The 24,365-nt window shown below is 35.7% G+C and overlaps 1 protein-coding gene across 1 annotated transcript in view; it reads right to left on the reverse strand.

The window, feature by feature from the left end:
- LOC5567751 (palmitoleoyl-protein carboxylesterase NOTUM) overlaps nucleotides 1-24,365 on the reverse strand; it is a 70,007-nt gene that overhangs the window by 44,272 nt on the left and 1,370 nt on the right. The window lies entirely within an intron of this gene.

Raw genomic sequence — 24,365 nt, forward strand, 5'->3', positions numbered from 1 at the left:
CGTTTTCCAAAGTTTCGCAGAAGATCGTACTCACATTTTTTTTCAATCAAAAAAGTTTGAATCAAAATTAAAGCCTGAATATGGACCACCCAATAAAACTTTTTTCTTAGAAAATCGGGACGAACAATTTCTCTGAAGAAATCATACGTTTAAAATCAACGAGAACCGAGAAAACACATTTTCCAGATAAAATGTCGATTTGGACCGTTTTGCAACGTTCCTTATGTTGAACAATTAAAATTCCATATGAAATCTTTTTGAATCCCTTTCAAGCTCATTATGACCCCCTCTTCTATTATGACCCCCTTTCATATTCCCTTATGAGCTTCAAGGGGAGTATATTTTTCTTAGTTTAAACTTTTATAATTTTTGAACTATAATAGATACGTAAAATCTTTTTGCATTAAAATTTGTTTGAATGTATTCTGGTTGATCCTACCAGTAATATACGCCTAAATAAAAAAAAAAGAAAGAAAAAAATGTTCTAAATGTTGTTAATAAACTACTTTGACTAAAAATAAAAAATATATGACAAAATAACTATTTTGAAAATATTTATCGTTTCTTATTAGTTTAAGATAACACTTATAACACAATTTTGTGGAAGACCGTTTTTATCCTGAATTTAATTTTAAGTTCAAACGTGCAATCTAAATTGAAATAAAATTTTAGATAGAAACTGTCTTCTGCAATACTGTTTCTAAAACTGTAGCCTTTCATTCAGTGTTATCTAAATCTAGAATGGTCCAAAATATCACATAAATAATAATATCAACTTTCGTATTAGCAAAAAAATTTGCTATATAAACTTAGGTAAAGTTAAAGAACGTCAAATTTAAACACCTCGCCAAAAAAATAGTTTTTCTGTTGCTCAGAATTTGACCTTTTAAGAGCATTTACCTCCAATCAACGTAGGATGGTCCAAGAAAAATATGTATTTTTGCCCCAGTTTTTCTAATATTATTTTTTTGGAAAAATAGCAGGGTTCTGAATTTTCGAATCAATGATACGAACTCAACGATCTTCCGCACGTAAGGAGAATGCTTTTTCGCTTCCTCACGTGAACATCTTTTAACGCTCACACTTATTTTCCCTAGAGTTTCGATGGAGGATAAGCGAAAATCATTCCATTAATAATTACTGACGGATAAAATCGCAAGGCAGCTTATCGCTGAAAATTGCTATGAGGCAGAAGTCCATTATCGTGAGATGGTGTGAGAAGTCAGAACCTTGCAAAAAAAGTCTATGAACGACTTTAAGACAATAAGAAATCGCAAATTTCCATCAAAGGGAATTTTGATATCTATTTTAGTTCAAAAGTTCTTGAAGTTTTTCTGATAAAGATTCATTTCAGGCATTTTTAAGAGTTATAAAAATATCACATCTGTAATTTTTTGAAATAATATACAAATTCATTTTGTCATTAGAGTGCCGTCAAAAGATATTTCAAATGTTTGACTCAATTTTAGATATTCATAAAAAAAGTAAGCATGTTTCTGCTAGAAAAAAAAACGATAACTCCCAAAAGGGAAAAGATAGCGAGCTTCTTCACTCACTAAATTACGCATTATTTGAAGCTCTAAAAGTGATTTATAAACTGCTTTGATGAGATATTAAAGTTAAAAACGCTAGTGCACCTATGCTACCATAGTAAAAAAAACTCTAGATCGATCAATTTAAGAGCTACAACAAAACTGAATTCGGAAAAGTTGGTTGAAATTAAATGATCTACAACTTTGATGAATTATGTATACTATGATTTCTAAAATACGCTAGTTGGTTATACCATTTCTATGAAAATATGGACCACTCAAATTTTCAATAACACCTAACATCTAATACATAGTTGTTTAACTTTACAAAAGACCGTGTTCGTCTAATGTTTCATTCTAAAGCTCAAAATGCACAATCCGTTTAAAATTGCTTTCTGGGTTACAACAATGGAAGTGTCAAAATAATTATTTATAGAGGCGCGTCCACGTTCGAAACCATGGGTAGGACAAATATTGGCACTATATTTAAGGTTGAGGGGCCCACACGCGAAAGGGTGTATGTGACATTTTATTCGGTATTAAGTTGAGAATATTGAAAAATTCTATTGTGATTTTCGCTCAACACAAAGAAATAATATAACTCTTAGAAGACTGACTTTTTTTTCTCATACAAGTTGGGTAGAAAAAACGTAAGAAAAAACGTAAAAAAATGATAAAAATCTGGATTTATGTAGTTGCAAAAGCTAATTGAAAAAGGTTTCAGGAGAATTGAAGATTCTTGAAAAATATTGCAACGCGCAGAAACTTTCTTTAACAAATTTGCAAAAAAATCTCAATGAATGATGCCACAAAACATCAGTGGGTTTGATAAAATTATTTTTTACGAAGTAATTAGGAACTACTTCCAGTAATGTTTATGGTAGTTCTGAATCAGCCAAGAACTTCTAGAGATTGTGATGTGGGAATCATATAGAAATTACTGCTTAAGACTCAAGTAAAATGGCTTTCCAATTTTCTCGATTTATATTAACAAAAACAGAAACACACAGCTTTTTAATTTTGCAAATAATACATGTTTGTTTTTCATTTTGTTCGATTCCTTAGTAGTTCCGTAACCTACTTTTTTAATATTGACATTTGCTCCAATTTTACTTGGGCCTTAATAGATTAGAATGCTCGCTCGTTAATCAGAAATCGCTATCACTCCCACACTCGTGCGGTGCATAACACAATGCTACTGGTCTTAGTTTAATCCATTACTTGAGATTCTTCAAAGATCTTTTGATAATTCTTTATGGATGTTCCAGAAATTTCTCAAGATTTACATCAAGAAATGCTCATGAGGATTTTCCCAAATACATGGTTGATTGAAGATTTATTTTCAAAAACTATCCATTGATTAGATATACCATAGACAATTGCTCTATTAGCTTTGCTAACGTGTCAAGATTTGCAAACGAGTCAAAACTATTGGGGGTCATTCACAAACCATGACACGCTTCATTAGACATGAGAAAACTATGAAAATTATTTTTTTAATCATAGGTAAGACAATTCTTTAACTGTCCTACCCAGGTATTTTTGTGATTTTTGTGCGTAGTACCACGCGTACTGGACTTATTTGTCCTATTTCCAAAATTTCAGACACAAACTATTGTTGTACTACAGTGAAACGTTACAAGTATCTTTTAAAACTTTGTTTATAACCTAAAATATGCATTTTAAACCACCTTCCCCTCGAAGTGGAGCTCTCTGCGGGATTCCACCGCCGCTACAAAGCAACAACATCCAGCAGCAGGTCTGCCCTGTCTGCTTCGTGCGCTGCTGCGTGGCAAGCAGTCGAGCGCGCCGCTCGCTAACTCTTTGACTGGTTTGCTGCTAGCTGCCGCGCGCCGTGAGAGATCAAAGAGAAAATAGCGAATAGCGTATTTATCGAACATTCCTTTCAAGTTTCCCGCGCGCCCGCGCTGCTGATCGCGAAGACCCACTCGCCAAACGCTGACTCTCGTATAGCTTCTGGATTCGGAAACAGGGGGGGGGGGGGGGACTATACGCAATTGTCGACGGTAGGGACTGATGTTACACTACTGCACGGTAGCGGGTGAATCACGTGCTTGGGGCGATTAAATCTGCATCTCGGGGGCCCACGCCTGGATGGAACGTCTGCCACAGCGGACTGTCCGTAATACCTGTCCGTTTGATGATCTCGATTCAAAACAGCAAGCAGAACCGTCCAAACCGAACTTCAAAGGGAGATCCATCCAACAGGACAGCAGCAGCTGAAGCAGAACTGCGCATTTGCCGCCTATTTATACGCGCTAGGTGACTTCAAAGCGTTCAAAGACTCCCTGCTGCTAGTTCTGCCGTTGAGGTCAATGGATTTTGATTGGAAACAGATTCGATGCGACACGGCGGTATGCTAAGATAAAACGATCGGTTTATGATCGAAATTGTCTCTGAAGTTTGTAGAGCGGTAGGCAGCGTTTTCAAGATGGAGTGTTGCAAAATAATTATGAATGACACTTTCGCATCTATGTGATGAGATCTTACCATTGTTCAAATAAATGCTTTTCTAATTTGTTTATCCTTCTGCACTTATCAGAGAAAAAAGTAGAAATGTTTGAAAATCGTGAAAAAGCACACGTATTGCCTTAAATTTGTGCCTAATTAGTAATTATTTTGAATATGGCAAAATAGTTTGGATCACGCAAGCATGATCGAACATTATCATAATTTGAAAGTATGAAATACGTTCATACTTTCAAATTACGATCGTACTATATTTAAAATAAATGTAGACAAACTACAGTTTTAGTGTCATGCACCTCATATGGCATAAATTTAACCTGGTGTGGAAAAGTCTAACAAAATCGACCAAAGTACCGTTTTGTCTCAAATTCCGAACAGACTCATATTCCGAACACTCACTTTTTGTATGACGATTTGGTTGAATTATTTCGCTGAAATATGTCATAAAATTACAAGGAAATGACAATTAATTGGATTACGTTTTAACGTCTTCCAAACTATTTTATAGCTCGGGAGTAGTGATGTTTATTTAGTTCTTTCGCGAAGCTCATCAAAAGCCCTTCAGAAATATTTTCAAAATATATTACAAATTACATCTGAAATTCTCCTGTTTTTTTTTTCTATAAATTCTACTTAGAATCTCTGTTTATACAGGAATTTTCTACGAAAAGTGTTTTAGGAATGTCTCTTTTAATACACGAAGGAGGAAATTTGTTGAAAAGCTTTAGGAATACTGCTGCTTCCGAAATCTTCATAATGGTAAGAAAATCTATGAAAAAACCTTTAGCAAATTAATTGGGAATGGGGAAGAGATTCATTATGAAATTTACAAAAAATTGAAAGGATTTTCGTTAAAACAATTCTTTTGAAATAGTTTTACCAGTTATTGACAGAACCCATGCATAATCAAATATTTGTGCCATTCCAAGGCGGAATTCCTAGAGTTCCTGGCAGAATTCTGGGCAATCCAGAAGTCAAAGAAGGAATTCTGTTAGATGTCAAGAATAATTTCTAAAGAACTTTTTGAGTAGTTTATTTTTTATCATTAGAAAGGTTTTAATTATCCAGTAGTCTCTCTAGAGAGTGCTCCCTTAATCATATGTTGGTTCTCCTTGCTTCGAATGATGCTTTCTTGACAAAATAAGGACAAAAAATCCTCTCATATTCCTATAAAAAGTAACACTAACACAAAGTAATGCAGAAATTTCCTATTTTCGTAATTTTTGTCATTACGAATTTTATAATAATCTTTGGGAATGTTCCTCTAAAATACCGCACATATTTTCACGTTTCTTTCACAAATTATATTTTCATTAAAAACTGATGGAGTTTTAACGACAATCATGGTCAATTATAAAAAACGAAGAAAAAAGAATAAGAACTTTTGTAGCTTATGCTGAAAAACCTCCGTTCTTATGTGCGATGTACATCGTCAGGAATTCCTTTTGAGAAGTTCAAGAATTATTTGCGAAATCCTTTTGTAAATCTATTGAAAAATATCTTTGAAAATCCCCAGAAGAATCACTAAGTTCAAAGTGAAAATCACTGGAAAATACTTGGATGAATTCCTGGTGATTTTTTTTTGTAAGATAGCCATTCCATGAAAAACCGATCTAGTGGGTCGCTGAATTCCTTGAAAATTTGCTATTTTGTTCTTTATCCGAAATAAAGATAGCCCAAGTAACAATTTTAGTTTTACGAATTACTTCCAGGGTGCTATAAATAAACGCCCATAAAACCACGGTCAAGGCACTGTTGCCTTCATCGCATCCTCCAAAGCCTCTCGTAGATTAGAACGTGACTAGTTGGCCCACTCTGAAAGAGGCTATGAAGTGCATATTTATGTCACACAAATAAAGCAAAATAGCATTAGTGGTAGCTATTTTGAGGCCACCTGTTCTAGGTGAATGTCGCTTCATCTTGAAATTGATTTTATCATAACGTTGATTTTCACGGATTTATTCCAACGTAAACAAAACAAAATAAGATTTAAAATACGTCTGTGATAATTTATGTCGTAGTGCTTGTTCAAATGCTAACATTTTCAGTGCCGAGTGAGATTTACAGTGAAATGTGATGAAAAAGAAGTGAAATTTCGGGTGCCCCCTCTGAAAGCGGTATATTTGTAGTTATTTAGCATTTGCTAAAACAAACCGCCAGGTGAAGAATAAAACATATTCAACATTTGTTGGTTTGATTGCGCAGTAATTGTGCATTGAATTATATTTAGACAGTTTAATCATCAAACCATAGCATCTTATGAGCGAATTCATGGAGATAATATGTGTTGACAAAAGTGAAATTGTGGCAACCGCAGTGAAATTAATATTGTGGGACCATAATTGATTGATTCATCGACAAATGCTGTTTTGTGATTATAAATACACGAATAAGGGCACACTGTTATGGTTCAGCATTTGTGGATGTAAAATTGCCTTAATAAATGCTGATCAAAGATGATTCAGCTTTTTTTCACATTTCATGGTAACTAAGCAGCATTTAACAAAGTTTGACAGTTTTCGAGTGCTGTTTTGAAGAAAATACGCAAAAATAATGAAAACGGGCATTATTTTGGCGTTCTTATATTAAGAATAAGTATTTTTGATTTATGACGTAATGTCAATGATAGTGTGGTGGGTTATAAATTCACAATGCTAAAACTGTTATCGCATATTAGGAGCCCCAATAATGATTTAAGAGGTATGATAAGGTAAGTTATTGATATTCAAGTGCAAGTTAATCAGTTTAAAAACAGCTTTTATGACAACAAGGTGTATTATATCAATCTTTTATCATAGCCGTAACAAATAAGTGTCATTCAGCCACTTCAAGCAGTTTAAATGAGGTATCATATGCTGCAATAAAGCTGATTTTGTAGCCACAACATTTTGACTTTATATTTTGTCTCCAAAAGGTTTTAAATATAACTTAGAGCTGACTTACAAAATATCATCTTCTAGCAACGTTAAATGTCGCCTCTAGCTGTTATAGCATTCACGTAACTGTCATAGAACATTGATAAATCCACACGAATGCCAAATTGCTGTGGAATTGTTACTTGGGAGGTGTTTCTGGATTTTTTTATTTCCAAAATAGGGTGACCAGCAAAATTCGCGACTTTGCAAAATTTTTATTTAAAAAAAAAATCATAATTTTTAAACTGCTTGACCGATTATCAATTTTCTTGGACGAAATAAAAGCTAAAAATTTTTACTTTTCAAGAAAAATATAAAATTTTACAAGAATTGTTTTTTTTTTTACATGAAAAATAATAAAAAAAAACGTTTCTCGCGTTTTGAAGGCCTTGGGACAATTTTTTACATTTTTTCTTGAAAGAGAATTTTACAGCACACACTATAGATTTCAGCGCATTAGATTTTTTTTATTTTTGAAAAATCATAACTTTTGAACAATAAAATAGGAATAAAAGCTTAGGATTTCAAGTTTTCAGAAAAAATATTAAACCCTGAAAAAAAATGCAAATTTGAAATCTTTAGCTTTTATTCCATAAAAAAAGATTGGAAATCAGTTGACTTGTTCAAAAGTTATGATTTTAAAAAATATCTAATGCGCTGAGACCTACTGTGTGTGTCGATGAAAAATGACTGATTGTTTTTAAATATCTCAAAAACTAAAAAAAACAAACATCGCTGAAAATTGGACAGCATACGTTAAATTTCTAAACTTTCAAGAAAAAAAAAGAACAGCAATAGCCCCTTTTGTCCCAAGGCTTTCAAAAGACGAAAAACGGAAATTTTTGTTTATTTTTCATGAAAAAAAAATAGTTTTTGTGAAATTTTATCTTCTTTTTTGAAAAGTCAAATTCTTTAGCTTTCATTCTGTCCAAACAAAAATTAAAATCGGTCAAGCGGTTCAAAAGCAATAATCTTTTAAAAAATAAATATTTTTGCAAAATCGCGATTTTTTTTTGGTCATCCTATTTCGGAAATGGTCACCCTAATCAAAAAATCCCAAAACACGTGTATCCATATTTCAGATAAGGAACAAATTTTCACGGAATTCGGTGACCCACAAGATCGGTTTTTCATGGAATGGCTGAAGAATCCTAATAATAATATTTTCCGAAAAAAGTTGCTTGAAATATTTTAGGTATATCTAGATTTTTTGTGAAATTTTCTACGAAATTGTAAAATATTGTTCTACAAAACAGTTTTGAAGGAATAAATCATTATCAAATTTATTTTCAAGCAAATCTAAAGAATAACTAGAATTTAAAAGATAAATCTATTTAAAAAAAATAATGAAGATAGATCTGTGGAGATTATTTCTGGAAATTGCGAAGAACGTTTTCCCAATTGTATTTTTTTCAATTGTCTCGAAAAATCTTGTAGAATATTTGGAGGAATCCTTAGAGTTACCTGGAATATTATTTTTTAAGGAAGTTCTGGGCTATTTTTGTGCGATTTTTTCAAGCAACACTAGATCAACTTTACAAAGAATTTATGAATGAATCTGAAGAGAATTTCAAAGGCAAAGTTGTAAAAACTATTAGTGCACCATCTGAAGAATTTTTTGAAAGCATCACTGCTTGGTGATCGTGATATCAATTTTTGTGAGACTCCTAGAATGTATGGTATTATTTCTTTGAGGAATTTTCAGTTCTTCAAGAAAAGATAAAATATAATTCAGTTGTTCAGATAAGATGTTAAGCTAATAATTGGAATTTATGTGTAAAAAGTGCGTAAAGGACCTTCATGGAGGAATGTTTAAACTATCTAAAAGAATTTTAAAAGCATTCTCGGGTGGAATTCTTCAAGAGATTAAGCACTTTGAGATCTTCCAAGAAGCTTTGTGGTAAGATCAGAATGCATAAATCAACTTGAGGCAAAAAAACTGTTGAATAAGAACTACTAAAAATGATTTTCCGTGAGAATCCCAGGAGGAACTCAGTAAAAACTGGTAAAGGAGTTTTTGGAAAATGGACTTGAAAAGTATGGAAATAATTCTTGAAGAAATCCCCATAAGTATTCTCAGATATATCTCTTTACAGCAGATAATGGAATACCTGAAAAGTTAAGTTCGTGGAAGAATAACAAAGGGATATTCCTCGTGATTTCTTTGGAAAAAATTGAAGGGTTTTTTTCACTGGATTCACTGGCATCATTGAGGTACAGCGATAGGAGACAAAATCACTACAAAACTTTAAACGCTACGAAATTGGCAAAAATCGTGATTATTGCGACCGATATTACTTTGGTAATCCAAAAATTTGGTGGCGGTTCCTTTTGGTTTTCTGAAAGTTTCCCATGGATCCCCGAGAAATCAAAATTTATGGTATGACAAGTGTTTGAGCAGCTCTAAAAATTTGTTAAAAGTCCTGATGAAACTATTGTTTTTGCTTAAATTGTAGCTTTAAACTGTTTCCAGGATACAAGGAAACCACTAGTGACTCCTCTGCAGATTCCTAAGAAAAGTTCAAGATGTTCTTGAAACAATTCCTGGACGACTGTGTGGTAGCTAGAGTTGATGTAGAAAAAATATTCATTGGATTTATATGAGCGTGCATGTTTCATTTGAGCGTGCATGCTTGATAAGAATGGGTATATTTTATCCAATCGTGCATGTTTTATTTGGGCGTGTCAGAATTGACAGCTAGAGCTCGCACGGAGACGGAATTCAACTCAATTTTGGGTTGTTTCAACGCAATTCCGTAGTTGAGCCCAATAACTCAATTTTGGCTAAATTTCCAAGGTCCTCGCTAGGTAGTTTGGCTTTAATTCCATTAGAAAAATATACTCAATTTTGGGTTGATTTAACGCAAAATTGAGTTCTTTCGACCCAAACATAAGAAAAGTTGCATTTACCCAAATTTGGCTTATTGGGCCAAAGTACCCCCATTGGGTAGATGCAGCTCTCTCTATTTTTGACAACATTCGTGTGGGAGAAAGAGAAAACCGAGAGATTTTGGGTTGAAACTATGATTGATACACTTTATTTTGGGTAAAGTAAACTCAAAAATTAGGTAAAAATATTTCTCCGTGCGGAAAGACGCGTACGGGACTTTGTACACGGAGACGGAATTCAACTCAATTTTGGGTTGTTTCAACGCAATTCCGTAGTTGAGCCCAATAACTCAATTTTGGCTAAATTTAATTAGAAATTTAATTTAATTACCCAAATTTGGCTTATTGGGCCAAAGTACCCCCATTGGGTAGATGCAGCTCTCTCTATTTTTGACAACATTCGTGTGGGAGAAAGAGAAAACCGAGAGATTTTGGATGGAAACTATGATTGATACACTTTATTTTGGGTAAAGTAAACTCAAAAATTAGGTAAAAATATTTCTCCGTCTATGCGTGTCGAATGATCGATCCTGACAGTTTAGTGTAGATTGCTGAAGCGGAAAGTTGGTACTGAAGACAGCAGTCCAGAGAAGAACCAAGAACTACTTGGGCATTTATAAAGTTCACTTTGGCGAAAGGGATTTGACTCGGCCATCTAGTTTGAAACTTTGCAATAAGAAGGACTTCAGTACGACGCACATTGTGGCCAAAACCGAGCTCAGCGACTAAAAAAAAACTTCCGAAGTGACCCAAACGTGCCAAAAATAGGATCCGGCTCCCTTGCATAAGCGGAATTTACAGAGTAATATTCGAAAGGGGTCCCAGATAACCAGGATATACGTATAACGCAATCAACTTTTGCGTTATTCTTATGCGATGCTTATATGTGCAAAAATTCTGTTCAAAAGGCCTTATACGTACAAAAGCGGAGGCTATATAGCTGCATATTTTATATGTTGAAACTTTGCATGCAATTGAGTGTATAGATTTTACTGAAATTTCTTTTGGTATCTTATGCGACTTTATTTATGATAACAAACTTCTTTTGACAGCTGATTCGACTTATTTTGTACGTTCCGTATACACGAAACAGAATGCAGTGATGAACTCAGAAAATAGCGGTTTATATGAGGAAACTCGTCACTCAAACGATGTCCGTTACCGTTTTGTGCGGAAGTGATGTGATTTGTACAAGTAAACGAGTTTTTACGTAAGTACTTGGATTCTGGGGGTATCCTCGGAAGTTTTCTTGGTTAAATACTTGAACTTGAACCAAATCCTTTGAAGAATTCCTAAAATAATTGCTGGATGAGTTCCTAAAGAAATATTTGAAGTAACACCTGACGAAAATTTGGACATATATCTTAATTGTCTTATGATGATATGGTAAATAAAATAAAACAAAACACTTAGGAGAAATATCCAAATTAGTTCTTCCGTATCTGATCGAATTCGCTGTGGTTCCCAAACTATTGTTAGTTGCAAGTCAGTCCTATCTGTTAAAAGAAGGCGTTGAGAAAATTAAATGAGATGTTTACAAACTCGATTCTCATACAAATATTTAAAAATTTACGAAAGATCTCAGCTTTGAATTTTGTGTATGAGCATTTCTACAATTTTTACCATGAGGCGCGGATGAGCTACAAATTGATGATTTTTTAACGTTTTTCACTACAAACTAGAAATAAATTGACAATGACAAAAGATTTCTTATTTGAATTGTTCCGAAAACCAATTAACTACACATGTGAAATATTATGTAGCATTAGATATTTATTACTTACGTTATCACCGTGCCCCGACAAACCGTTATTATGAAAAATAAATGTTCATCAAATCTGAGTACAGGGCTAGGTCTCTGAAGCCGTTCTGCACCCCTGGACCAATTTAAAAAATATCCCTGGGAGGAATCTCAAGAAATCTTGATTGGAATTATTGACCATTCCACGAATTTTTAGATTCTAGAGAAATTATTCATGTGCTGGATACAATTTGCACACTCACTAACTTAGCAGGCCTATGGTTTGAAAGCTATTGACGTTTCAAAACAATTGGGTCCTAAAATTTTTAATGAAATTTTGTTTTTATTCAATAACAAGAAAGAGCATCCTACTGCAACTACTTTAGCAATATTTCCCGCTCAAATAACGACTATATTATGTTTAAACTTTAATTTAAAAATTGGGTCCATAAATGAACCTTGACACTTAAGATCATGTTTGACGTTCGCTTAGTCGACAAAAACACCACAGGGGTTTTAGTTTTACCACTGGGGTTGTTCCTATCTGACATTTCGGAAGGGACACGGAAAACAAAATACACCCAAAATTTGAGTTTAAGCCAAGGAATGTGACAAAATCTGAAAAAATGTTTTTTGGACTCAAACCAACAGAAAACATTAGAAAATTGAGTAAACATGTGTTATTGGCCTAAACTTAAGCGTTTGGCACTAAAATTGGGACAGGGCTTTAGGACCCTATTCAAAGCAGTCAAATAAATTGCATGAAAGTTTCTTTATGGTTATGTTCACTAGAAAGCAATTAGGATTGATGTAAAAAAATCTCCACCGTATTGCCAGCTACATACCACTACCAGACTTATTTTACATTGTTCCTTTTGCATGGTCTTTGAAAGCTCGAACGGCCAATAGCCAGCAGCTGTAAAGCTCATTGGGAAGTTTTCCTTCGAAAAGATATTGTATGCTGGATCCAAACTAATTGAGTCATCCAAATTGTCTCCAGAATCAGATCTGTTTCCCGCAGATTCAGGACATAATCGTTTAGAGGTTCGGCATTCCTCCTAACGGAAGAACTTTCAGCAACTTGATCTACGTCTTTCTCTAACGGTTCACCCAAGTACTCCACGTTGAGAAACGAAGTTAACTCGTCATTCTGCACTGAGCTCTGTAGTATTCTTTCGATGGCGTTTATGGCAATGTTCGGATTGCATTTCTGTGCTGAATGAATTAAATTCTCCGGTGGATGAGTCAGTTTTTGGCACCCAAAATCAAAACAAAGACGAAAAAAGTTAGTATCCAAGCATGCTACTAAACTAATGTGTGAGGTGTGCAAATGTTCACTGTGCAAAAATTTTCTGCACAGTAGTATAATAAGGTGCAAAATGCTCAATATTCGACTAAATATTTCCCTAGAATCCTTATTCAAATTTAGCAATATTGATTGTTTCATGGACAAAAAAATGCGCCGCCATCTTTAAAACAGACCGACAAAATCGCCGCCAGCAACGAATCAAAGGAGGTGACTTGCCGTTGTGTTTGTAAGACTGATGAAAAGTCAATTTTGCAGCGGCTGGTTGGCTGGCGACGATATTGGCGACGGTTTCCCCGGCGATTACAAATCGTCGCGCCCGATAAGGTGCAAAACTTACAATAACGCTGAAAAAACCTAATAAACTCAAAAAAAAAGTTGGCCAAACTGTCTGCAACTAGTATGAAATTGTTACTGTTGTTATGATTAGAAATATTTACAACTGACTTAACTTACAGGAGTGGCTTAATTATGTTTTTTTACATGGCTGAACCAGTAAGCTTAGTTTATTATAATGAAATCTAAGAAATAAATTTCAATATTTTGGCCAACTTTTTGAGCGTTTTTGTAGGTCTTTTCAGTGCTACTGCCAAATTTTAAAAAGAATTATATGGAAATTTTTAGTCAAAAATTTCAAATCAAGATTTCTCAAGAATCCTCCTAGGGTTTTTTTAATTGGTTCAGAGGTGCAGAATGGCCTAATAAAGCCCTGTACTCAGATTTGACGGACATTTTTTCATAATAACGGTCTATCAAGGAAATTTACATGCTCGACTATCCTGCCTTTACTACGGATTTGCCTTATAGCCGCAAACATTACGGCTAAGGAATACCCTTTGAAACACTCTAGTCCAATAATTACTGCAGCAAAAATCCACCAAACCATAATAGGACCCCTTCAAATGTTACGCGAGGAGCCTCACCTTTATCCGCCACAAGAAAAGGTGACCTGCAGGTAATAAAGTGCTGTTTCCTACTGCGACGGACGGACGACCGACCACTGACTGACTGCCATTGCAATAAGGAGCACGCGAGAGAACCAGCGAGACTTTAATTCCTCAGCACAGGGGCGGCGGCAAAACCTCTTTGATCTTTGGTTTGTTATGCTTCTTGCTACCTTTCCTCCTGGGCTCTTACCGGCCTCCTGCTCTCATCCGTCTTTGCATCGCTCCTCTTAGGCCCCGAAACCACAACCGCATCGACGACACCAGCTGCTCGGGTGGATGCGCTTTCGTTCCGTAGCACACAGGAGTCAGTCATGGTCAAAATTACGTTCTGCCCTCAATGATCCTGATATTGACTAAAACACGATCATAGCTCATTGGTTCCTGAAACTTTTGATAAAATCTTGTTTTCAATTAATAACACGATAGAGTGCGTTCTTGCTACTACTTTGGCATTTTTTTTTCGCTCAAATATCGGCTATATCACATTTTATCTTGAATTTATAAAATAGGTCCAAATTTTAACCTTGACACTTTTGATCTTTTGACTTTCACTTAGTCGAGAAAATTTCCTTTACAATAGGACCCTCGATCGGAAATATGGTCACAAATTTGTCCTGGTCACTCCTATGTGCGTCGGTCGCGCACACTGGACAGAGCCCAGCAATGGTCGTAGAGTAAGTTTGCTGCAGTACTCTTTCTCAAGTGGCATAATCTGGAACTGACTACTGTGCTACACACCATCAGTTGCGTTGCGGCCTTCTCACTGCGGCGGGTGACATTCACAATGCGGCCGTAAATCACACCGAGCTTCAAAGTCCGCAATCTTGTCGCCGTCTTCGTCCATGATTCGGAGTGGGAAATTCGCAGTCGCATACCAAACGACGCGCGGAGGAGGAGACATTCCTGCCTGTCAGTCGGAGGACCGGTTTCTCTTGTACAGGCGGTGGCGACGGCGGCGTTTATCAACTTGCGTAACGAAAGATCAATGATGATGACGCGCGGCGACGTCCTGTTTTTATCAAACTAGCGTGTATCGGTCGGTGGGGTGCGTATGTTTTTGACATTCTCGTTATGACCAGGTGATATTGTGGGACCTTCAGAAACAACAAAAACAAGTAGAGAAATGTTGATGACCTCAACCTGATCTAGGGTTTGCGGTCTTCAAATTGGTCAAAACAAACGAACAGTTCCAAAGACCTACTCATGCAGTATCAAGGAGTAGCCAAAAGTAGGAATTAATAGTCCCAACTAAGCATTGTAAATCCTTAAACGAATAGTAGTGAGGTCCTTCCTTCCCAAGTAACATTAGTAGCTGAACAACAGTTTATTCAGCTGAAATAAGCTTTAAAATGGTTTCTTAAACTCTTATTCCAAATGTTTGTTGGGTTAGCCTAGTGGTAAATTTCGTTGCTATTCAGCAAAGCCATGCTACATGCTCTCTGTTAATACCTGAGGAAATGTTTATAGAATACTAAGCTCTCTCTCAGTTGGGACGACACGCGAGAAAGAAGAAGAAGAAACAACACAGAGGTGCACGTATTGTTTAGCTTCGTATTTGACGTTTCCTCTGTTTCTCTGTAAACTGATAATTGACATTATTTATGTTTTTGTAACCTTCCGCGTTTAGTATCATAACGGCGATCTGCAGTGATCGATTTCTTCTCATAGATTTTCTATTTAAGGCGAAGTAGGCCGTCATTGAAATTTGTACGCGTTGTTGATGATTGTTGCTAATTCATGTAATTGCATGTAAGCGCTTACAGTGATACTTTTTCATGTCAATATAAACTATCAAGACTGAGTTTTATCACTTTGAAATGCAAGCTGGAAAGTCATCATTGTTGCCAAAACGAATGACGGGCTACTTAGCCTTAAGTAGTAACTTGACTATACCATTATTTTTGGACTGCTCTTCTTGCTTCAGTAGGGCGTTCCATCGCCTTCCTTAGTATTTCTTCACAAAATACAACAAAAATCGATTGCATCCCGTGTAACAATCCAGAAAAAAAAACCGATTATGGCAAATCGGGCACTGCATCTACGCCTGTATAATATATTCAACGTGAGATCTCATTCAGACTACTTTCAGTAACACGACTGGCAAGTGACCATAATTCCATCTAGAACAATACGAGAAAAAGCATGAATATCGCTATTCACGGGCACTCCCATTTTTAACGTATCTTGCTGTGACGCGGGAAGAGGACAGGACAGGTAGGACATGTCCTACGCACAAAAATACCTAAGTAAGACAGTCAAAGGATTGTCCTACCCATGATTCAACACGAAGTGACATCATTCCTACAGAAAATTTAAATACAGTAGTAGATGTGCTCGGATAATATTGTGTTCAGCATTCCTGGAAGTATTTCTTGATATATTACTGATATATGCATGGAGAACTATCAAGAGACTCGTTGGAACAATGAATGGATTAACCCAAGACTGGTAACATCGTGTACTGAGTATACGCAACAAAGCTCGTTTTTATACATAGCACGAGCATAGTATTACTGGCGATGGACAATGATACTCTTTATTTCTCAAGACATGTCTGGAAAAATCTGTTGAACAATCTCTACATAACTCCCGAAGCACATTTTTCCGCTCAACAGTATGCCGACGCGACAGTTGAGCGACATTGCGTCGATTACTCGGATGCACAAAAATTCCTAGAAAATGATTACATCTAATTTCTTACGATTCATAAAAACAGAAAGAAATTCCAGCGAAATATTTGAAGGAATTTCTACATGTTGAATCGTTTGCCAAGAAACTTTAGCTTAGTTTAGTAATTTTACATTTATCCCGAATGTTTCTAGCTGCGCCACTGATATGAATCACAGGTCGAATTAAGTTGATATCATTTTTCAACGTATCTTTCAATGATCTTTCAGTTGCTCTCATGATACAGCACGGCTTTTTTTCTGTAAAATTGGACAAAAATGCGCAAAAACTTTTTTGTACATTTCCTTAATGCTAACTTCTTACATTAGGGACTGACTTGCGATTCACGAAAATGCAGAAATTAGTAACTGCTTCCTATAAGCTCTGTTAAGCTACTTCGGCCATCTTTATTTCACAATTTATTCTGAGAAGAAGAAGAGAAAAAAAAGAGGAATAGGGGCCCAGATAGCCGTAGCGGTAAACGCGCAGCTATTCAGCAAGACCAAGCTGAGGGTCGTGGGTTCGAATCCCACCGGTCGAGGATCTTTTCGGGTTGGAAATTTTCTCGACTTCCAAAGGCATAGAGTATCTTCGTACCTGCCACACGATATACGCATGCAAAAATGGTCATTGTCATAGTAAGCTCTCAGTTAATAACTGTGGAAGTGCTCATAAGAACACTAAGCTGAGTAGCAGGCTCAGTCCCAGTGGGGACGTAACGCCAGAAAGAAGAAGAAGAAGAAGAAAAGAAAAATGGACAGTGTTGACGCCAATATTTGTCGATCTAGATGATTTTTGTGTAAATGTCAAGGGAAGTTCCACTGTTATCGTGAAGCTATTATCATCCGAAATAATAGTAGTTACAAGTGTATGAGGGCCATTTTATAAATATTCGGCCACTATTCGGTTTTTAGCTACCTCGGAGAACTATAAAACGGCAGCACGAGTAGTTAAATTGAGTACAAATTCTGAAATACACATTCGTTTTACGTACCTGACCAGAAAATAAGTTTCATAAGTTCCGTTCATAATAAACTGACCGTTCGTTCGTTGATACGTTCCTGTTTTTGTCATTGTGCGAATGAGATAAGCTCGCAGAACTTAGTGAAAGCCAGCATCCAATAACCCACTACCACTAATTATGAAAAGGATGTCCCCAAATGGATCAGCCATCGCACGACCCCACAGACGCTGGAATGTGCGCGAACAGACAGATTAACAACATTTTGATAATTTGTTAAAGACATCTCACAAAAAATTTGCTGAACGTTGAGTTTCGCAGTTTATTATAGTTTCTCAAATGTATCTAACAAGGGATGGTCACGATGGTTTTACACGGGGTTTTCAACCGGAGTATTTTTGTTAGATTCTACATGGCAAAATATGAAAAACTCCAAAGCCTTTCGGGTGATGGACCAGTGGTGTAGCCAGGAGGGGCTCTGAAAGGGTCGATTTTGTACGAATATAATATTATAAGTAAGTAAACTGGTCAGAGAAAATGGATCAGAATTATGATCAAATAATAAATCACTGATGAAATGGATCTAACCAATGATCTTGAAGCTTTCTCAGTCTTGTGTTGATGATCGACATGAAAACAGTCACTTTATGTACTGTCTAGGATTACATAAATTTGAAAACTTTTCTGTGCTTCCCTGGACATAAAGAGTTTGTACGTTTGTACTACCCATAGTTTTGAATGTGTACGCGCTTCTGGTATCTTGGAATTAGAGAAACAAAGATATTGGATTACTTTGATTTACTTTGGTAAAACCAAAAAACCGTAAGGAATTTCAAACCGATTTCCTGAAAAAATCTTGAAAAATTGGTGGTTGAAGCCCAGCATGAATTTTTAACCTATTATCTGCAAGAATTGTTTTGAATTCGGTAATCTGATAAATTACGCAACTGAAATCAGTTGCGTAATGAACATTACCATACTGCCTTATTCAATGCAGGAAAGTAGACCGTTTCGTGACAGATTGGCGTGATGAAAACCAACATATTACGATGAGAAATTGCAAAAACTCTGTTTTGCTATTTCGTTGCTTATTAGCCTACTTTTCAACAATAAAATGAGCATTATAACGGCCTACTTTTTTTTAGCAAAAGAAACAGAACTGTTTTGAGAATCGCCAACTAAATATCTGAATGGTTTTTACAGCCATTTGTCGAATTGCTTTGTATTTGCCAGTGCCTCGCTACTTGCTCTACATCCATTGGACTACCCGAATACGATTCGTGTAGGGAAGGTGTACCGGTATTCGCCATGTACCAGTTATTCGCCACCCCAGATTTTATACCGTTTTACTTCATATATGGTTGCCAATTGTTTAGTGTTTGCTAAATTGCTTTGAGATGATACGGAAACATTCTTGGAAACCGCAAAATTTTCTCAGAAAATAATAGAAAAAAATCATTTTCCTTAAACTTTTTGCTCCTTTGCACCTATTTTTCGCCACCTGTTCCTGAATTCGCCACCCTCCATAAGAAATCAACGTAAGTGGCGAATTCAGGAACCGAAATTAAAATCGTGGCGAATACTGGTGCAAGTGGTCCAGTATTCGCCACCACCATTTTTAATACAAAAACAAAGTTTCTGATTAGTTTTTATATTTTCCCTGCTGAGCATGGATTGAAAGCTTTCGTTTAATGTCCAGACAGTAACCAAAGGTCTTTTGATTTATAAATAAACAATATTTTTCCTTAGGGTGGCCAAAACTGGTACACTTACCCTATGCGAATCTGATTTGGCATCGGATCGTTTAGCAAGACGTAGATGAGGGCAGTAGAGTCATCTAGTATACTCCCAAAAAGTCCAGCACATGAGTATCAAGTGTACAATTTGGTATAAAATTGCATGCAGCCTCTTACAGCCTCTGTCTTGATCACTTCCACGCTTCACAGTCACGGCATAAAAATCAACAAGGCAGGCTCTTTACTGATGTAAATATCTAGTGTGATAGTAAACATGTGACGTCACTCCTATCGTACCATATACCTTCTGGAGAGAGAAATTGTATGCAGAATGTAGGGTCCGATGGAATCATCGACATACAGCGAGATATCGAGATGTAGAATATCGATATGTGGAGAGTCGACTGTATTTTTGTGATCCTAGATGCAATACGATTGAACGGCTTATTCGTAATAGCAAACAAGCCAGTAGAAGACTGGATAACAACGAAGGCAAACTATGATGCTCCTTTGAAAGTAGTTAAATTAAGCGGATATATATGGGAGCCTGGTGGGCCGAGTTTACGTCCAGGTTCTATTGGATTCAACACAGATGGGTCTAAGATTGGTGAAAATACAGGAGCCGGAGTTTTTGGTCCTGGAATCAACAAAGCAATACCTATAGGGCACAGTCCCATTGTTTTTCAAGCAGAAATGCAAGCAATTATAGAATGTGCGAATATCTGTATTGAAAGGAAATACAGACTTGCTAAAATCTATATTTTTTCGGATAGCCAAGCAGCTCTACATGCGCTGAAGGCATTCACTTGTCAGTCGAAGCTAGTGTGGGAATGCATTCTTGCTCTGAAACAACTGGCCAGTAGAAACGAAGTTACTTTATACTGGATGCCCGGCCATTGTGGAATTGATGGAAACGAAACGGCCGATAGCTTAGCAAGACAAGGTTCTTCAATGAATTTTATTGGTCCCGAGCCATTTTGTGGAGTTTCAGAGTGCGCTCTGAGAGCAAAACTTAAATCATGGGAAATGTCTATGGTAGAATTCAACTGGAATACCAAGGATAGATCAAGACAAGCAAAAAGGTTTATAAGGCCCAGTGGTTCTAAAGTACAGGCTATACTAAATTTAAGAAAAGGATCTTAGGGTAATAACCGGTCTGTTGACTGGTCACTGCCCTAGTAGGTATCATCTATATAAAATTGGGAAAATCCAATCTTCTGAATGTCGTTTTTGTCAAACCGAAAACGAAACTGCTGAACATATACTCTGCAGCTGTGGAGCTATGTTCAATCAAAGAAGGTCAATGTTTAGAAAAGAGTTATTAGAGCCCTTAGCAATCTGGCAAAATAATCTCAATATGTTTATAAACTTTATAAAACTAGTCGAGCCTAAATGGAATCGTGCGCAAAATCAATCAATGTCAATCACACCTTAGTTATAACATGATATTTGATTCAAATATGGGTCATACCACAATTTTCCTAGAGAATGGACGCAATGGTTAAATAGGCTCTGAAGAAAAGGGAAAAAAATAGCAAACAATGTTGTATGCAATTCGTTGCAGAACTCGATTTTTTCAGCTCTTTTACGGCCTTTAACGGAAAATTTCCTAGATAAACACGTTGGAACCCTGGTCAGCGATGAAAATGTTTGTATCACGGAGCACCTCACGAGCAGCGTTGCCAACCTTCCAGATTTGTCTGGAATATTCCAGATTTTTGAGGCCCCATTTTACAAAAATCTGGATGATCCAGATAAAATGTGTAAGGGATTTGTAAGGTTTTGTAAATAATTTGTAAGGTTCTCCATGTACGATGTAGGAGATCCAGACTTTTCCAGACAAATTTTTGTAATTATCCAGATTTTTGAAAAATTGACTTGGCATCCCTGCTCACGAGTGTAAATCAACGCCAAACAAACATGTTTGCACCCACCTGCTCGGAAGGACATAGCAAAAGAAACAGTAAAAAGTTCACGAACATTTACTCGCGAGTGACCGAACAAGGTTTGATTTATTGTTGATTTGACAGAATAATCTATTGCATAACCATCAATTTGACAAGAAACTGCAAGTTTAGTAGAAAATAGTAGAAACAACCCTTGAAAACCAAAAATCTGGAAAGTAAAACAGGTTTTTTTTCAAGAGCGAAATTGACTCTGCACAGCTAAAAAAAATAGAAAAAAATCGATAGCCGATTTCTATGAGCAGATCGCAAACTCAGAGTTAGATGCGAGTAAGCTTTAAGCTAACAAATTTATTTTATTATTTTCCAGTGAATGGAATATAACAATTTTACTTACAAATTTCGGTTTTATCCTTGTGTGAAATCGTTCCGTTATTGTGCTCTGCTCATTCTTATTCTTTTATCTGTGATTTAGATGTAGTTTTTAATGTATTCCATTTAGTTTTAAGATTAACTTACGACCTGTGATTATACATGTGATACACTCACTTAGTATTGGTTCATTGTAAATAATTGTAACTCATTCTAAAATAAATCTAAAGGTATCAGATTTGACATCACTAATAGTTACATCAGTTTCAATTTTCAAAATTTTAATTTTAGTTGATGTTTTCACTTCAATTTATCCGAACACTCAATCATCCGTGCGTGATGAAAATTCATTAAAAGTTGTTTTTCCTCCATAAAAGGTTTTCATTTATCACCCTTGTGAAAAATCCACTTCCCCTAAATATTTCATTCTCGTGTCAAAGGTTTAGCCAACATATTTTTTTATATATCTTTGAAATTAAGCAGAAAACTGTTCAGACATTTATAAAAAAAGGTTTCTTCAAATATTGCTCCGAAGGTTTCTTCCAAGACTTTCATCACGAGTTTTTCTAGGAACTCCTACAAGAAATCTTCAGGATTTCTTCAAGAACTCATCAAGGTTTTTTTTTTCAAAAAGAGCTCCAAAAACTTTTCCAAGAATTCCGAGATTGTTTAAGAATATTTCTACTAGAAGTCCTTAGTTCCCTTAGTTAGAAGTTATTAAGTGAAGAATCACAGATTTTCCTAGAATTTTCGTTAAGGAGTTCACGAGCATTTAATCAGTATTTCCTATTTTTCTAGGAATTCCTCCGAGATTTTTGACCAGAAAAGACAGCTAGAAGAAAATCCTTCAAAGATATTCCCAGTTATTTTTTCATGAATTTCGGCATATATAGTACCAGGAATTTTTATTTTACATACACAGATACTGCAAGAAATCTTTCTATGAACTCCTCAATGAATTGCACCAGAAATTCATGCGGTGATTTCTTCAATAAATATGCAAAGGAATTTCCACCAAGAGTTTTGATCAGGACAATTTCAATAATTTAACCGATAATCCCACAAAGAATCTGTCAAGAATTTTATTAAGAATCTTCTCTTAACCGTTCGTTGTATTTTCTGTTAGTCTAGCCTAAAAATCCGCTGAAATTCAACAAATGGTGTTATGAGAAATCCTTAGTAGTCACTGGGATAAGTCTGCCACGGAGCTAAGTAAGTTATCCACAGGATTTTGCTGAGCAGTTGCATCAGAATCCGTTAAAGATTTCTCTAGAAGCTCACCGAAGGTAAGTTATAAGCTGAAATGTGATATATAGGATAGCCGTGCACTCTATGCTCAAAATTACTAGTTTTGTTCAAGTACCTTAATAGCAATTGGAGCAGAATCCATACGCTTTAAGGATCTCAAATGTCCAGGTTTTCAAACATGTTTAAACTTGGACATACATTTAGGTAAAAGCTTAAAGACTTTTACAAGCACTCCTTCGTAAGGTTCATGAAAATTTATCCAAGATTTCCATGATGATTAAACTGCACGAATTTTAAATTGCACCCCAACATTATTTTTTGGGTCCCTGGAAGCTACTGTGACAGTGTGAACACCAATCATTGAGAAAAATGGATCAGAAAACCGATGAATTGAAGATTCTCCTATTGATAGAGAAAAGAGAGCAACCTTTGTTTTCTCTAAAACAACTTCTTTGCTTTTGAATACATTCAATCCATTGACTGGAGAATAGAGTGATGGAAATTTTGAAATTGTTGCTCCCCTATGCTCAAACGATATTTTTCATGGTTAATAGGGCAAATGTACTAATAGTGGTTTAAACCATTTTAAATATTTAAACTTCAATTTAAAAATTGGGTCCATAAATGAACCTTGACACTTTTGATCATGTTTGGCGTTCGCTTAGTCGACAAAAACACCACAGGGGTTATAGTTTTATCACTGGGGTTGTTCCTATCTGACATTTCGGAAGGGACACGGAAAGCAAAATACACCCAAAATTTAATTTTAAGCCAAGGGGCGTGACAAAATCTAAAAAAAAAAAAACAAACGGAAAACATTAAAAAATGAGTAAACATGTGTTTTTGGCCTAAACTTAAGCGTTTGGCACTAAATTTGGGACAGGGCTTTAGGACCCTATTGACACCGTTTAAGCATAGGGAAACTAAAGCTTCAAATGTCAAAGGTGTTTGTTTTGCATGATATTAATGCAATACGCCTATCAGAAAACAATAATGTCAAGAAATTGGAAAACATCACTTTAGAGACCACATCACCCAAAAATTATACTTTGAAGACCTTTTATTATAAACAGAGACTTTTACAGACTTGCATTGAAATAGTGACCAATTCTCTAAAAAGAAACCTGCCGTCAGTTCTGTATTTTGCATTCTGGGCGATACTCCGGTAGACACTATAGACGTGAGCAAAACTCTCTTTGTTAAAGATATATCTATATTTAATACTGAATAAAATTGACAAAATGTTCTTATTCAGAGTAGCTCAAAAATACTTCATTGAGGATAAAGTATGATATCCTAAATCCAAAATTGTGTTCACATCATTGGGACTCCTGAACACTTGTTAGATGACATGTATCTCGAACTATCTAGTATACAGATGGAATATATAAAAACCATTATTACCGTTTTTGATGTGGAAGTATTTAGACCTCTTCCAATGTTGATACAAGTAATAAAATCCCCTCTTTCAAGTAAGGCTCTTTGATTGAACTTTGACTAATTGTAGAATCCCTCACTTTTTCGAACATTAAACACATAAAAGGGTACAAATTTTCAAGTTTGATCTCCAACAATTAAAACCATAACCCCTTTGAACTCCACTCCTTCAAAGACTCGACTACCAAAACAAACCACCACGACTTCTCAGTGTACTCAC

The sequence above is a fragment of the Aedes aegypti genome, chromosome 2, assembly GCF_002204515.2.
Source record: "Aedes aegypti strain LVP_AGWG chromosome 2, AaegL5.0 Primary Assembly, whole genome shotgun sequence".
In the NCBI taxonomy this organism is placed as follows: domain Eukaryota; kingdom Metazoa; phylum Arthropoda; class Insecta; order Diptera; family Culicidae; genus Aedes; species Aedes aegypti.